The 19024-nt window shown below is 32.5% G+C and overlaps 1 pseudogene; it reads left to right on the top strand.

Moving 5' to 3' along the window:
* LOC134684333 (uncharacterized) overlaps positions 1–19024 on the top strand; it is a 285814-nt pseudogene that overhangs the window by 180650 nt on the left and 86140 nt on the right.

The following is a 19024-nucleotide window of genomic DNA, read 5'->3' as shown; positions in this document are numbered from 1 at the left end:
AAAAACAGAACTATGTTATACTAGACAATGTACTGTTACCAGTTCTACAATGTGACTGGGATACAGGGTTCAGTGTGGCCAGTTAGTAAAAACAGACCTATGTTATACTAGACAATGTACTGTTACCAGTTCTACAATGTGACTGGGATACAGGGTTCAGTGTGGCGAGTAAGTAAAAACAGAACTATGTTATACTAGACAATGTACTGTTACCAGTTCTACAATGTGACTGGGATACAGGGTTCAGTGTGGCCAGTAAGTAAAAACAGAACTATGTTATACTAGACAATGTACTGTTACCAGTCCTACAATGTGACTGGGATACAGGGTTCAGTGTGGCGAGTAAGTAAAAACAGAACTATGTTATACTAGACAATGTACTGTTACCAGTCCTACAATGTGACTGGGATACAGGATTTAGTGTGGCAAGTAAGTAGAAAAAGAACTATGTTATACTAGACAATGTACTGTTACCAGTTCTACAATGTGACTGGGATACAGGGTTCAGTGTGGCCAGTAAGTAAAAACAGAACTATGTTATACTAGACAATGTACTGTTACCAGTTCTACAATGTGACTGGGATACAGGATTTAGTGTGGCAAGTAAGTAGAAAAAGAACTATGTTATACTAGACAATGTACTGTTACCAGTTCTACAATGTGACTGGGATACAGGGTTCAGTGTGGCGAGTAAGTAAAAACAGAACTATGTTATACTAGACAATGTACTGTTACCAGTTCTACAGTGTGACTGGGATACAGGGTTCAGTGTGGCGAGTAAGTAAAAAAAGAACTATGTTATACTAGACAATGTACTGTTACCAGTTCTACAGTGTGACTGGGATACAGGGTTCAGTGTGGCAAGTAAGTAAACAAAGAACTATGTTATACTAGATAATGTACTGTTACCAGTTCTACCATGTGACTGGGATACAGGGTTCAGTGTGGCGAGTAAGTAAAAACAGAACTATGTTATACTAGACAATGTACTGTTACCAGTCCTACAATGTGACTGGGATACAGGATTTAGTGTGGCTAGTAAGTATAAACAGACCTATGTGCTGTTGCTAATTTCACAATGTGAATGTGAAACTAAAAAAAGAACCATGTGATGCAACCAGTTATATTCCAAATTAAACTACTGTAAATTCAGAAATTATTGCGTGCATTTTATTCATTATTGCGATTTTGTCATTTTACACTTAAATGTGATTTTTTAACTTTTACAATTTTGAGAAAAATCATGTTTGATTCATATAAAATATTTCAAAATGCGAGTTTAAATTATTGCGTTTACTACTCTGTCATATTTTTTGCAAAACTTAAAACCTCGCAATAATTTCTGAATTTACAGTAGTTGTATAGTTTTAATGGGAAATACTTATGCCATAACATTAGACTTCATAATGGTTATTTCTATACATGCATCTGCTTCTTTGGTCTTGTATAATAATGTGCATCATGTATTTGTCTTGTAGGATCCTAATATTACAATATCCCTAATTTTCTGTTTCTGAAATGTCAATTTTAATTTTTTTTAAATCCCGATTTTATTCTTCTCGTAGACTACAAATTCAAGATTTGTATATAAGAACCAGAATTTTTTCTGTAAACCAGAAATATTACTTTTTGTTGTAGTACCATGTATAAGGATTCATAGTTTCAAGAAGTTCATTATAATTTTTCTGAAAAAAATATTAAAAATGTAAATAATTATGCCTTATGCAAGCAGGAAAAAATATTAAAACTTTTTTGTATGAACATACTTGTAAATATTTTGAATGGAAAAAGTCATTCAATTCTAATAGAGAATAAAAATCTTGCACTTCCTACTTATAGATTTCTCCTTGTCTGATTGGATGACAGATCAAATGTTACCACCAGCATCACAATTATCGGGCAACATGGCCTCCAAACTGTTCCAGTATCTAGGATTATCATACTACCTTAAATCTCCATCATGTAGTAGATCCAGTAATCCTTATACACCTATACAACAAGGATGGAATAACTGTAAGATTTTTGGCAATGTACAAATATGTTTTTTATGTATTTTTTTAAATGTGTATTAATTATTGAATAAGTGGACTATCATCTCTCGGACTTGAAATAAATTTTAATTGAATTTAAACAATTGTGTCCATTTATAAATCTATTTGACCCCTTTAGCAGGATATGGAAACTGAGGAAGACTTATATTTAAGATTTACATCAAAACCTCAAGCTGTTAAACAATTTCAAGATTTAAAAAACAAGGAAAAAAAAACATCAGTGACTGTTGCCTTTTAAAACTTGCAGGAGTTAAAAGATTTTTTGCTATATCTTTACTTACATTAATACTGCTCAAAACACCCTTTTCTGCAGAGGCTCCCCAATTATGTTGTGGAGATTAATCTAGATGTTACCATGCCAACAATACTATTGAAGTTTTGTATTTTCAGTATGCACAAGGAATGTAAGTCTAAGTGACCTGACAGACCCATTGAGTTGTTATTTGGACTATACTTGTTCTACCGTGGACTGTTGTATTGATGTAGATAAAGTAGGCAGGACTTTAATGGCTTCTTTGTCAGTAGACCACTGCCAACAGCAACTGACAATACAGCTAGAAAGACTTACTAAGGATGTGTCGCTTCTGAATTATACATGGGGTATGGGTTAATGATAAACACTTGATCAGGCTATTTGAAGTTCATTTGATCTAGTAGAATGATCATTGTATTGTAAATAAATATACCAATATAGAGATTTCTTCAAGTACTTATTACAAAATATTGTTTATGTCTTTAGAACACAAATATTATCAACATAACTTTTTAGATTTTGGTTATACATTCTATTTGTACAAATTAAAGCAACAGAATAAAGTTAATAACAATTTAGTGAATTAACCTATCAAAAAGACCTGGTTTAACCTACCTGAATTAAAATTGTATGTGTCATTAATTGGGATTAATGTTGTATTCTGTTACAGGAACTCAAGAACAGTTGAACTTGTTAGGAGTTCTCAGAGCAGAGTAAGTGCCATTCTTTTATGAGATTTATTACATCAGCATCTTGTACTACAACATAACATGTTTATTTATTGATACATTCAACTTAAACATTATTTTAAAAGCAGTGACATGTTTTCCAGAATACCTTCAGTAAAAAAGCAGAAAATTGCAATAATTTAGTCTTTTCCTTTAAGTTGAAATACTGTTAACATTATTACATATCACCCTGGAAATGCCATGTTATTTTAAGCACTTTACCAGACTATCATTTTTGGTTTTAGATTTTCAGTACATAATCTAGAATCAGAAGACAGTTACCTTGTAAATCTTGATCTACATGTTTGTTTTGAGACAACTGGACCTTGTGTGTTTAGTACATCTGTACTTAGTAATGTCAAATTGCCACAAACAAAGTGTGATTGGTCAGCAGGCAAAGGTTTGTGTATAACTGTTATATTTTTTATCAAGCTGCTATCATACTTGATTAAAACACACTTTTCAAATTCTGATTGAAATATTAAAGTTTGCAGCATTTCTTGTTTCCTCTTAACCAATAGTTGCAAATATAAAATGTTGAAATAGCTGCTAGAACTTAATTAAACGTATCTCTGATGCAAACATACTGCCATCTTGAGTTGGGTTTTTTATGAATGATTTCACTGGTTGGCAGTAGGTCAATCTTGAACAATCTGTTCTTACTGTGTCAAAAAAAAACCTAAGCATTGTGAAGAAGTAAATATACAGCATAACTCAACAGTGATTCATTGTTGACTTTTATGAAATTTTAAATTAGCATTGATCACTATATTATTAAAAGCTAATTCCATTATGCATTTATTTTTTTAGATTTCTCATTGACTAAATGGTTGTCAGAGAAATACTTGAACAGACCAAATGGATCAGATAGCCTTCCACAGTGGGCAGTTCTCCAGCTTAGAGAAGATTTAGGACTATCCAGATTCTTGTCAGATCAACAGTGTTATAACATTACCAATCAGTTTATGATTACTGATGATGGCTGGAATTCTGGTAATGTTACCCTATTATTGCTTGAAAAAAAACCATTTTCCTTATAAAACTTAATTTAGCTATAGATATATCCATTAGATATTGAAACTATATATAATACAAGTATTAGCCTTTCAAAAAGGGCTAGTCGTCTCTAGCTAATTAAAATGGAAAGGGTTCTCGGTTTGTAGATTTATTCATTTAAGAATTGAATGCTTCTTTTTGTAAATTTATTGGGGTGTAAAAGCGTTGACCGAAGTACATTCTAAAAATGTATGCATGATCAACGCTTTTACAACCCTATAAAGTTACACAAAGAAGCATTCAATACTTATAATTACATTTTTTAGCTAGGATCATGAAAACACGATTTTTATCCAGTTTTATTTAATTCACCTGTGCACTTTATTGTGGGACCTCGTGTCATCATGCATTGTAAATGTTATTGTCTCGTGCAATTGTTTACTGAATAACATGTGATGTGCTGTTAGCCAATCAGAATAACGTATTATAATGAAACATATATTTACTAGAATAGCCATGTGCATCAATCAACAAATTTTACCACACACGTTGAGGTCACACGTTATGAAGTAGTATAAGATATATATTGTTTAGAAGATTCGCCTTAGTATTTATAGATAAAAGTTACCTGTGTACCAATATCATGAATATGCATGATAAATGACCAGGCAAAATCTAATGTTTACAATAGAGAGGACAAATCCAATACTCTACGGTATTGATGGACATTTACTAGGTTTGGATTGTCCTAACTAATCAATAAACTTTGATTATTCACGTCTCGTAATATCTTCCAATCAGGTAGAAAGAAGCATTCACACACTGACTGTTCATTGTTCAATTCTTAATATCGTCTCTGAGGAGACGATAATGAATATATGGAAAAGTGCATCGAGTGTAATACGATATTTATCTTCTCGAGACAGTTAAATTTTCAAATTTAAAACGTGAGGCTTGTCAGAAAGTTTTTAATATTTAAAATATAACTGTTGAGAGTGGATAAATATCATATTACACAAGATTTGGTTGTGGAATCTGTTTCTCTAATGATTTTCTAACATTATGCATGCAAACTTATTCCTTCTTTTCAAATGATCTGCAAAAAGATGTGTTCTTTCTATGTGACTTCATCAGGCATGGTTACCTTTTTTCATGCTGCACAATAGGAATTTCAGAGGAAAGCAAGAAAATTCAACGTCATAATCGGATTTTAACCAATGAAGTACTGAGATCTAACAAACCACACATTGATTAAATTTTTTTTATACAATGGGTGCAGAAATGTCTAAATTGATGAAGAATTAGAGAAACAGTAATAAGGCAGCAACCAAATAACTAAAATACTGTAAATTCAGAAATTATTGCATGCACTTAATATTGCGATTTTGTCATTTTAGATGCGACTTTAATTTTTGTGATATTCTGAATGATCCCGTTTGATTCAGATAAAATATTCAAAATCAGAGTTTTAATTATTGTGATTATGACCCTGTGGTATTTTTCACAATAATTTCAAAATTTACAGTAATCAAAAGATATCCATGTTCTGTTAGGTAAGGAAATTGCAATAGTTGTTGTTGAATGACTTAATTGTTTTTAGCTCACCTGGCCCGAAGGGCCAAGTGAGCTTTTCTCATCACTTGGCGTCCGTCGTTCGTCGTCGTCCGTCGTCGTCGTCGTCCATCGTCGTTAACTTTTACAAAAATCTTCTCCTCTGAAACTACTGGGCCAAATCAAACCAAACTTGGCCACAATCATCATTGGGGTATCTAGTTTAAAAAATTTGTGGCGTGACCAGGTCAACCAACCAAGATGGCCGCCACGGCTAAAAATAGAACATAGGGGTAAAATGCAGTTTTTGGCTTATAACTCAAAAACCAAAGCATTTAGAGCAAATCTGACATGTGGTAAAAATGTTAATCAGGTCAAGATCTATCTGCCCTGAAATTTTCAGATGAATCGGTCAATCGGTTGTTGGGTTGCTGCCCCTGAATTGGTAATTTTGAAGAAATTTTGCTGTTTTTGGTTATTATCTTGAATATTATTATAGTTAGAGATAAACTGTAAACAGCAATAATGTTCAGCAAAGTAAGATCTACAAATAAGTCAACATGACCAAAATGGTCAGTTGACCTGTTTAGGAGTTATTGCCCTTTATAGTCAATTTTTAACCATTTTTCGTTAATTAAAGTAATCTTTTACAAAAATCTTCTCCTCTGAAACTACTCGGCCAAATTAATCCAAACTTGGCCACAATCATCTTTGGGGTATCTAGTTTAAAAAATGTGTGGCGTGACCTGGTCAACCAACCAAGATGGCCCCCATGGCTAAAAATAGAACAAAGGGGTAAAATGCAGTTTTTGGCTTATAACTCAAAAACCAAAGCATTTTGAGGAAATCTGACATGGGATAAAAATGTTTATCAGGTCAAGATCTATCTGCCCTAAAATTTTCAGATGAATCGGTCAATCGGTTGTTGGGTTGCTGCCCCTGAATTGGTAATTTTGAGGAAATTTTGCTGTTTTTGGTTATTATCTTGAATATTATTATAGTTAGAGATAAACTGTAAACAGCAATAATGTTCAGCAAAGTAAGATCTACAAATAAGTCACATGACCAAAATGGTCAGTTGACCCGTTTAGGAGTTATTGTCCTTTATAGTCAATTTTTAACCATTTTTCGTAAATTAAAGTAATCTTTTACAAAAATCTTCTCCTCTGAAACTACTTGGCCAAATTAATCCAAACTTGGCCACAATCATCTTTGGGGTATCTAGTTAAAAAAATGTGTGGCGTGACCTGGTCAACCAACCAAGATGGCCGCCACCGCTAAAAATAGAACATAGGGGTAAAATGCAGTTTTTGGCTTATAACTCAAAAACCAAAGCATTTTGAGGAAATCTGACATGGGATAAAAATGTTTATCAGGTCAAAAACTATCTGCCCTGAAATTTTCAGATGAATCGGTCAATCGGTTGTTGGGTTGCTGCCCCTGAATTGGTAATTTTGAGGAAATTTTGCTGTTTTTGGTTATTATCTTGAATATTATTATAGATAGAGATAAATTGTAAACAGCAATAATGTTCAGCAAAGTAAGATCTACAAATAAGTCAACATGACCAAAATGGTCAGTTGACCCCTTTAGGAGTTGTTGCCCTTTATAGTCAATCTTTAACCATTTTTCATAAATCTAAGTAATCTTTTACAAAATCTCCACTGAAACTACTAGGCCACAATCATCTTTGGGGTATCTAGTTTGAAAAATGTGTCTGATGACCTGGCCATTCAACCAAGATGGCCGCCACGGCTAAAAATAGAACATAGGGGTAAAATGCAGTTTTTTGCTTATAACTATGAAACCAAAGCATCTAGAGCAAATCTGACAAGAAGTTAAATTGTTAATCAAGTCAATATCTATCTGCCCTGAATTTTTCAGATGAATTGGACAACTGGTTGTTGGGTTGCTGCCCTCCAATTGGTAATTTTTAAAGAAATTTTGCCGTTTTTGGTTATCTTGAATACTATTATAGATAGCGATAAACTGTAAACAGCAATAATGTTCAGCAAAGTAAGATCTACAAATAAGTCAACATGACCTAAATGGTCAATTGACCCCTTAAGGAGTTATTGCCCTTTATAGTAAATTTTTAACAATTTTCATTAATTTGGTAAATTTATGTAAATTTTTACCAAATATAGTTCTCTGTTACTAATGGGCAAAGTTCATGATAGATATAATTGTAAGAAGCAAAATCGTTCAGTAAAGTAAGAACTTCAAACACATCACCATCACCAAAATACAATTTTGTCATGAATCCATTTGTGTCCTTTGTTTAATATGCACATAGACCAAGGTGAGCGACACAGGCTCTTTAGAGCCTCTAGTTTTTATGTTTTATAGACTGTGTTAATGATGTTAGTGTACCAGATATATCAGGAAGTGGTGTAGTATGTTCTGTACCTACATCCTGTACAGCCTTGGAATGTTGTGTTGATACACCATTACTGAAAACCTCCATCCAAACTTCTCTAAGCATCATTGACTGTAGAAACACCCTACATGTACAGATAGGAGAAAGACAGACAAGCATTAAACTCAATGAGGTTCCATATGGTAAGATAATGGCATTTATATTTGTTTAATATTTTATATCAGTAAATATCTAACTTCCTAAAAAGTCAATCATTCAGATAACTGCCTCCTTAGATTGGCATAATTGTCCTCTCAAATGTGAGAGGTCCTTAGTTTTATACCTGCAGGGCAAAATCAAAGACCTTTAATTTGAAATTGCTGCTTGCCAAGCTGAACACACAGTATTTAAGAATAAAATTTAAGGCTATAGTCAGTCCAGATTCAGAACAATGTGTTTGATAGGCTGACATGTTTTCTTTGCAAACTGTTAAAAATCAGACTCAGCGTTAGCGTCTAGTAGTACTCAAAGCAAGGATTATGTTCATATCACATTAAAATGTTCCTGTCCTGAATATGATTTGATTCACGACTGAATGTTAAAAAGCTATCAATCATCATCATTACTTAAGTAATATATGATCAAACATTTACATTGAAAACCTTGTAGTTCAAATAAGTTATGATTACTTTCATATTTAAAAATAGATATGTACCTTATATTCTACTAAAAGTAAGAGGTTAAACTCACTAATTTATACAATCTCTGTTTTCCATTACAATTCTTACTGAAAATTCCTAAACATTAGAGTTTCTTTTGATTAATATCTTAGATTGTAATATACATGATCATGTAAAAAATGTATGTTTATAATGTTGACAGGAAAAGTATTTAATTGTTATTATTTGGTTACAGGCATTGAGAATACATTCTCCATGTTTGGAATAGTTAACTTAATGTAAGTTCATATATGGTAAAATATATTTCTAAATAGTGTAGACCATTTGGAAGGCCTTTCCCAAACTCAGTGTTTAACTATGTTGAGTATAAAAAAAGTCATTCTGTAAGTGATTTTAAAAGTATGTATATTCAAGATTATTTCCTAGTACAGTTTATTTACACTTTTTTGGAAAAACCTTTCTGAAATTTCTGAATCTGAAGTGTTTTAAAAAATCTTTGTGAATCAAGGTTGTAATGAGTCACAATAAGGATTTGTGTTCCACACAACGACTGTAGTCAAAATAAGGTGTAAAAATGAGTAGATTTATTTCACTTGACTGGGCAGGGTTAACGAAGTTTGCTTATTTAAGACCAGTCCATCTATAGACAGGAGTTTTGGGATAAACTCATAAATGAAGTGTCCAGTTATTTGTCCCATATCATACACTAAGTACTTTTGTTTATGTGTTTAGTGACACTGATAGGTGATTAGAATTCAATAATTATAAAGGCAATCATCCTTATCACACACATCTTCAAATAGACTGTCCTTATGCAAATTAAAACTTAAACTCAGCCCGATTAGTTGAAATAACATTTGTAATATTTGACAATAAACAAAACTCCAAACTTATAGAATAAAATGGAAATTGTAAATTTTTAGAAAACAATTGTTAATTTTTTTATATTCACATTTGCAGATACCAGATAGACAAGTTGAGCCTGGAGAAAGCCTATAATCTCAATGTTAATATATCTGTTTGTTACGAGACTGGAGGACCATGTCAGATAAATGTACAGGTCTTCAACAATACAATCCTCAATCAGACAACTTGTACAGATGAGGGATTCCTGGATAAGGGTAAATATAAACGTTCCAATATCTTTAACCATTAGAGACTTTAACTTATACATACTCCATTATCATAGTATTATTGCTATAGCTTATACAAAAATTTTCATTGGTTAAAAATTTATAACATTAAGTCCAACCAATACATTACTTTGATTGACTTTTGAGTTGACTTAGGTCAAGGTTTATGTTATCTATTTATTATCATTACACATCCATTTATAGTTAATGTCTAAGAACTGTGAGATCTAGAAGGCCATTGTGTACAATGTAAACCAAGAATAATGTTTTGCCTCTCATAACAACAAGCCTCTAACAACTCATTGTAGAGTTGAATGGTGATCTACGGGAAGGTTGACCTTCGGGAAGGACAAGTATTTGTTGTGGACTGACACACTTATTTATTGAACTTTTTCAACCATCCATCTCAGTGGATTGACTATGCTGGAGTTGCTAATTTGACATTTTTTTCATTCCAAAATATTTAATAATGATTTTGTTTCATGTTTGTTTTTTTAGCATTTTCATTAACAAAATGGTTAACAGACCGAGGACTGACTTCATCTTCTCCAGCCACTGATGTCACAGCTAATGATTTGATTATGGACATGGGACTAAATGATTTTATTGGACCTACCAGTAGATGTGACCTAACAACACCCCCTTACAGCCTGGCTGTGAAGGGTTGGACCAACGGTAAAATATCTGACAGCTTAAGTTTTTTTTAAATTAATAATATTTTAATTTATGATGTTTAATCTAGAACTATTTGCAGATGTTTATTTCAAACATTCTTAGAATTTTAATGCCATGCTTTGACTGCAATGAAATCTTTTACAGACTGTTCTAACCTGACCAAAGCAGGACTGGATCTCACTGGTGATATAGCCTGCCACATACCATCCACATGTAACTCTATGGCTTGCTGTGTCCAGTCTGACTTACTGAGGAGGTCATTGTTTACCTCTATTGACCTCAATACATGTCTATATACCATGACTGTCACTATAGAGGACTTTCAGCATGAAATACAACTCCTGAATTATAAGTGGGGTATGTTCCTTCATTAAATTGTGTAAACATTTCATAGTTTTTTTTTATAGTTATTTTTTATTTGCTAGAAATTAAATATATCATTATGTCCCCTTTTGTTTATATAATTTAAAAATGGTTGTTAAAGTTCACATAACTGATATTCAAAAGCCACTTCTTCACCTTTATAAGAAACAAAATCTTCAATCCAATGCAATGTCTTTTAATATGTTCATAATGCATTGCAGCCAAATGGGTGTGTTGTTTTTGTGCATACTTAAAATGTTTGTCTTTTATAGGAACTAATGAAGAGATACAACTTCATGGAGCATTCCGTTTGAAGTAAGTTTATCATATATTTATTTATTTGTCAATTTATGTTTTACTCTTTGGAGTTGAATTGGGGTACTCCTTAAAGTAAAAGTCTATATTGTTCTCTCTGTAAATGAAATTGTAGATAAACAGTATAATTTTTTTTCCAGATAAACAAGAAGATTAACAACAGCAATACTGTAAATTCAGAAATTATTGCTATGTTTTAATTATTGCAAAAAAAATGCCACAGGGTTATAATTGAAATAATTGAAACTCTCATTTTGAAAATTTTTATATGAATCAAACAGGATTTTTATGCCCCACCTACAATAGTAGAGGGGCATTATGTTTTCTGGTCTGTGCCTTCGTTCGTTCATTCGTCCCGCTTCAGGTTGAAGTTTTTGGTCGAGGTAGTTTTTGTTGAAGTTGAAGTCCAATCAATTTGAAACTTAGTACACATGTTCCCTATGTTATGATCCTTCTAATTTTCATGTCAAATTAAAGTATTGACCCCAATTTCATGGTCCACTGAACAAAGAAAATCATAGTGCGAGTGGGGCATCCGTGTACTATGGACACATTCTTGTTCTGAATATCACAAAAATCAAAATTGCATTTTAGTCTAAAATGACAAAATAGCAATAATAAATGCTTGTTATACACATTCTCAATATCATTTTTTCTTTGTGGATCGTTTTCTAATATAATGATATGGATGCGTAAATAAGAAACAGTTAAATTTTCAAATTTAAAACCAGAGCGTTTTAAACATTAAAAATTTAACTGTCGAGAGTGAATAAATATCTTATTACACAAGATTTGGTGGAGTAAACTGTTTCTCTAATGATTTGTAAACAATATGCAGGCAAACTCCTTCCTTCTTTTCTATTGATTTGCACAAAAGATTTGTTATTTTACTACAACATCACATTAGGAAATTCAGAGGAAAATTAGAAGAAAATTGAAATTCGTCTATTGAATAACTGAGATTAAATGAACCACACATTGATTAAATTCAAATAATAAACATGTTGGGAAAAGAATAAAAGTTAAGAATTCAAGAAAAAATGATAAAATTATGCACAGAAGACTAAGTTTATGACATATACATCCATACACCTTATCGCTATTTGTCCGCCATTCCTGTATATCACACAGGTTCCTGTAAAATTCTGATGTTATAAAACAAAATATCTGACGCCACAATGGAAAAGTGGTTGTTGTATGCGTCAAAAGTTCAAGCGGCCGGGTCACCAGACACTCTTTTCCGGCCCCTCTTTTCATATGACTTTAAATTAAATTTCGACAAAAACTTTCATCCCTATAAAAGTGTCAGTGACCTTATAAACTTTTTACAAATTTCACTGTAGATATGCTGTAAACAACATTCCATCACAAGGAAAGTTTGCTGTTGATGCCTCTATCCATGTGTGTTTTGAAGCTGGTAAAAGTCCGTGTAGAAATGTGTATAATGTGATGAAGACATCAGATCTTCTGTTTCCTTCCTGTGATAGTCTACAAAACATGATGCCATTCAAAGGTAAATATTTATTGTAACTTTTCATGTGAAATGTTACTATTTTGGGATTTAGGGAATTGCAAGGTTGGTCAAATACCTAATAAAAGCTTACATATAGCTATATTTTTCAGATGTGCTCCTATTTATTGCAAACCAAATGAAATATGTTCACAGATTCATCTCCTAATAAATTGCACGATTAATCAATGAGTGATGGATTTCTCTTTGAAGAAATTTAAAGGCAAAGTGAAGAAAACTACACAGAGAACAATAGCTATTGTATTTATTCAATTGGGCAAATGCAAAAAGTTAAATAGATTAGTTTATAGGAGATGAATCTAAGGAAAAGATTCATTTCATGTCATTTGGTTTGCAATTAAAGTCTGAAAATTAAATATCTTGAGTTGAAAAGAAAAAAGTCATTTTAGAGCAATGATATAGTATATTCTACAATAAGATCTGACTGTAATTCTTATAATTGTTTATAAACAGGACTATCATTTGACTTCTGGAAACTAGCAGAGTGTACAATCCAAAAGGGAGCTGATCCCAAAACAGGTAATGTATTTTTGTTGTTGTTGACAATTTGTGACAGATTTCTGGTACTATTAGAATATAATAAGAATAAGAATATTTATTATTCCGATAAAGAACCCTATATTAAATAAGTTGTCATGGTTATTTAGTAAAAATGAAATTAAATTATGTTTCAAGAGTTATGTTAGAAGTGTCAGGTGAAACTAGAATTGGTCAGAAATATATATAGTTTGTGGTTTGAAATGTAACTACAGTTTGATGAAAAATTGAATGTTCAAAGGGCTGCAGCAGTAGCAAGACCTTGTCTTTTATTGGTTTATAACTTGCATACATTAGTGATTAAATGTTATTCACATCAATATTTTAGGATGTCCTGCAACAGCCACTGGACAGAATTTTGAATGCTGTATGCCACTGAAGTTCCGATCTGGAAATAGGAATGTTAATATTAAGTTTACAGTGTCTTCATGTGACGAGGTACAATACAGTGTTGAGAGGAAACCATGGACTAAATCTGGCTTGTCTGTTATTTCTGGTTAGTTATATACATAGGGAAGATTTCAAGAAATTAAAGATCAACGTTTTTAGCTCACCTGGCATAGCCATGTGAGCTTATGCCATCACTTGGCGTCCGTCGTCGTCTGTCATTGTAAACTATTTCAAGAATCTTCTCCTCTGAAACTACTAGGCCAAATACTTCCAAACTTTAACTGAATGTTCCTTAGGGTATCTATTTTAAAAATTGTATCCGAAATTTTTATCTATCAACAAACATGGTCGCTATTGCTAAAAATAGAACATAGGGGTCAAATGCAGTTTTTGGCTTATATCTCAAAAACGAAAGCATTTAGAGCAAATCTGACATGGGGTTAAAATGTTCATTAGGTCAAGATCTAACAGCCCTGAAATTTTCAGATGAATTAAACTACCCATTGTTGGATTGCTGCCACTTAATTGGTAATTTTAAGGAAATTTTGCAGTTTTTGGTCATTATCTTGAATATTATTATAGATAAAGATAAACTGTAAACAGCAAAAATGATCAGCAAATTAAGATCTACAAATAAGTTAATATGACCAAAATTGTCAATTTTTGTTAAACTTATTTAAGAAAATAAATTCACAACAGCGCTAGGATGAGCTCTTTTTAAGGATTGTAAAATAATTCAACTCTCAGAACTGTTCTTCATGTTTAATGCTTAACCAAAAAGTCTGAAAAATCAGTATCAAAGTATCAAAATTTTACAGATAAATATATTTAATTCAGAAATGTCAGAGAAGTGCTTCAAAGATAAGAAAAAGAATAAGTCCTCTTCAACTTTTGGATTTAATCTTCACTTTACTTTGTAGGCAACCCAGTATCAGAGGACCTAGGCCAATCATTCCAGCTTAACTATACCCTCACCGATGCCACTGGGTCAGTTAAAATTCTAATGTCACTACAAGCATGCTACCTAGCTCAACAACAGCCATGTGATATATATGAACTGACCCCTAAAGCAGGTGTAACTATTACAAAGCCATCATGTACTGGTAGGAGAAGAAGAAGAAGGGAAGCTACTGAGTAAGTTCATCTATTTAGATGGAATATTTTGCTTTTATAAACATTTTGAAGTAATTTCTACACTGAGGCACCCTTTCAATAAAATTTAAATAATGAACAATTGTTATATTATGTACCATGATTTTAGCTCACCTGGCCGAAAGGCCAAGTGAGCTTTTCCCATCACTTGGCGTCCAGCGTCCGTTGTCCGGCGTCGTCGTCGTCCTGCGTCCGTCGTCGTTAACTTTTACAAAAATCTTCTCCTCTGAAACTACTGGGCCAAATTAAACCAAACTTGGCCACAATCATCATTGATGTATCAGCATAGTAAGATTTACAAATAAGTCAACATGACCAAAATGGTCAGTTGACCCCTTTAGGAGTTATTGCCCTTTATAGTCAATTTTTAACCATTTTTCGTAAATATCCATGATCTTTTACAAAAATCTTCTCCTCAGAAACTACTGGGCTAAATCAAACCAAACTTGGCCACAATCATCATTGATGTATCTAGTTTAAAGTTTGTGTTTAATTACCTGGCCAACCATCCAAGATGGCCGCCATGACTAAAAATAGAACATAGGGGTAAAATGCAGTTTTCGGCTTATAACTCAAAAACCAAAGCATTTAGAGCAAATCTGACAAGGTAAAATTGTTTATCAGGTCAAGATCTATCTGCCCTGAAATTTTCAGATGAATCAGACAACCCATTGTTGGGTTGCTGCCCATAAATTGGTAATTTTAAGGAAATTTTACTGTTTTTGGTTATTATCTTGAATATTATTATAGATGGAGATAAACTGTTAACAGCAATAATGTTCAGCAAAGTAAGATTTACAAATAAGTCAGCATGACCAAAATGGTCAGTTGACCCCTTTAGGAGTTATTGCCCTTTATAGTCAATTTTTAACCATTTTTCGTAAATCTCCATGATCTTTTACAAAAATCTTCTCCTCTGAAACTACCGGGCCAAATTAATCCAAACTTGGCCACAATCATCATTGATGTATTTAGTTTAAAGTTTGTGTTTAATTACCCGGCCAACCATGCAAGATGGCCGCCATGGCTAAAAATAGAACATAGGCGTAAAATGCAGTTTTTGGCTTATAACTCAAAAACCAAAGCATTTAAAGCAAATCTGACACGATGTAAAATTGTTTATCAGGTCAAGATCTATCTGCCCTGAAATTTTCAGATGAATCAGACAACCCATTGTTGGGTTGCTGCCCCTAAATTGGTAATTTTAAGGAAATTTTACTGTTTTTGGTTATTATCTTAAATATTATTATAGATGGAGATTAACTGTAAACAGCAATAATGTACAGCAATTTAAGACTCAAAAATAAGTCAAATGACCAAAATGGTCAATTGACCCCCTAAGAAGTTATTGTCCTTTACAATCAATTTTTAACAATTTTCATAAAATTTGTAAATTTATACTAACATTTTCCACTGAAACTACACGGACAAGTTCGTTATAGATAGAGATAATTGTAAGCAGCAAGAATGTTCAGTAAAGTAAAATGTACAAACACATCACAATCACCTAAACACAATTTTGTCATGAACTGTCTGCTTCCTTTGTTTAATTCACATATACCAAGGTGAGCGACACAGGCTCTTTAGAGCCTCTAGTTTTTATGCCCCATTTATTGGCATTATGTTTTCTGATCTGTGCGTCAGTTCCTCTTTTCGTTCGTTTGTTTGGTTTTCCATCTGTCTGTTCTGCTTCAGGTTAAAGTTTTTGGTCAAGGTAATTTTTGATGAAATTGAAGTCCGATCAACTTGAAACTTAGTATACATGTTTCTTATGGTATGATCTTTTAGAGTTCTGACCTCAATTTCACTGTCCACTGAACACAGAAAATGATAGTGTGATTGGGGCATTTGTGTACTATGGACACATTCTTGTTTACATTTAATAACTTTATATCATGGTAAGAGAAATTATTTGCATGATATGCTTTTATATTCTAAGACCAAGTCCTGCCAACTTCCAGGAAGGAATGAGAATTCTAACAGAGAGAAAGGCGTCTAATGAAGAAATGGAATCTTACATTGATAAAGTACAACAACTTGAGGTATGATATTTTAGTTGCTTTATTGTTATGCCCAGCAATAAAAACAAAGGGATATTTAATATCCTATATGTATATCAATCTGTTCCATCTTTCACTAATTTGTAGTATACGTAACTTATTAGTATTTCTTAATTTCCCATATTTCTATTTGTGGTGTTATTTATTAATTTGCATGTAGATAACATCACTGTTCTTGCATTAAACAGCATGAAGAAAAGCTGATGAATTTAGAAGGTGCTGAAATTTCACCTGGTGATACTAAAATAGGACCAAAGTCTGCTCTGAAGGCTTTAGGGAAGAATAACCCAGCAGCCATAGTAACTACGGGAGAAGTAGCTGCCCCAACACCTGTTGAAGGGGGTAAGTACCTCATATGATAAACAAAAACACATCTATATGGAGGGTTAGAGAAAAACATCATTTAAAATCAACTTTTTATGTAACACTAAGCAGTTATTAAACATACTGTTAACAGGCCCGTAGCCAGGAATTTCAAAAGGGGGGTTCGTTTGACTCACAAACTTGACTTTAACAGTCACAATTCGAACCATTGACTTTAACAGTGCTTATTTGTTTTCAAGGGGGGGGGGGGGGGGTCGTCCGAACCCCCCCTGGCTACGGGTATGGTTAACAAACCAAATCACAGTAGACTGTGGATACGTTATTTTTCGTTAGATATTAATTTTCCAAATATTTTTGTGTATATAGTCACTATTGATGAAACAAAACTACAACTTGTGTAAAAAAAAATTATGCAAAATCGGTTAAAAACAACAAAATTACAAATGCAAAACTTTTAATCAATGTTTGCAGTTTCACAAAGTTAGAAGGCAGAAAAACTAATTCTCACCTTAATTTCTTGCATGTGGTTGATATATTGCTTAATTAGTTATAGGAACTGTTTAAAAAATGAAATTCAATTTTGAATTCAGTATTGTATGTACATGTATGTGAATAATTTACTCAACACAATGGAATTGAATGAATAAAATATGTTCAATCTTGAATTATAGGCTCAGAGATAGCTAATATGATGGGTGTTACTGGGGACATAAAAGGAAGAACAAAACAGGCGTTTGTTGTGGGAAGTGGTTTGACGAATGTTGGTATCAAGTTACTGGGAGAGAAAGTGGCCAACATGACCATTGGTGACCTGGGTACTATGTTTGATATGAAAAACATTGATCCAGTTCTTATATACAAACTTGGGTTGCAACTAAAAGATTTAGCAAGAGCTTTGGTAAATAAGAATTAAGAATCAAACATATATATGTATTTGATCAGTAAAAAATGATTGAAATATTTACAGCCTAAAATCTTAAATTGACCTAACAAATTATACAATATTTATTTTATAATAAATTAAACTTATCTTAAATTTGAGTTTTAAAAAATACACTTTCAAATTGATAATTTTAAAACACTAAATTTTTTATAGGTTTTTAAGTAAATATAAGAAAGATGATTGTTTAAATGATGAATTGTTTTTCAGCTGTCTGAGTTTTTTGATAAAATGATGAATGGTCAGATAATGAATATACTGAAGTCCTTTGATGTTCCAATGAAAGGAGATTTTAGTCTTCCTAAAATGTCCACTACATTCTTCCATCTCGAACAGGATTATATACTTGGAGGCTTCATAACCATGACATTTGGTAAGTTAAAATTTTGAGCCCCAGAAATTAATATTTGTACCTATTTTACCATATTTATTGTTGTCTTGTTGTTATGGATTGATTACTAGGCCCATTACATTCAATATTCTTATGAGTTATTGCCTTCAATTGACATCCATGGTTGTCAGTTATCTTCTACCATAGTTTTTTATTATACAGCTGCAAACATTTTTGGGGGTTTGTATAATTCAATGATGTCGTCGTTGTTGTTGTCCGAAGACAGATTTGGTTTCCTGACAATTACTTTATTTTAAAGAAATGGATCTCTATGAAATTTTACAAGAAAGACCACAAAAGGAAGGTACAGAATGATTTTGAGGGTAATGGTACCAAGAGTATAGAAATTTGGGGCCATGAAGGGTCCAAAAACTAGCATTTTTTTTTAGTTTTCGGACAATAATGTGGTTTTTAAGTCTATGGATGTCTCTTAAATTGTACTACAAGGTTCCATACTACAAAGGGAAGGCTGGAATTGAGTTTTGGGTACTAACTCTTTAGGGGGGTCAAAACGTTGGTGGAAGCCAATTGTTTTTTAGGGTTTCATATATTTTTTTCAAAGTTTTTTCAAAGTTTTTTTTTTTTAAGTTTTAAT

This window comes from Mytilus trossulus, chromosome 9 (assembly GCF_036588685.1).
Source record: "Mytilus trossulus isolate FHL-02 chromosome 9, PNRI_Mtr1.1.1.hap1, whole genome shotgun sequence".
In the NCBI taxonomy this organism is placed as follows: Eukaryota; Metazoa; Mollusca; class Bivalvia; order Mytilida; family Mytilidae; genus Mytilus; species Mytilus trossulus.
The sequence above is the reverse complement of the archived record's forward strand: the minus strand, read 5'-3'. Positions and strand labels throughout refer to the sequence as shown.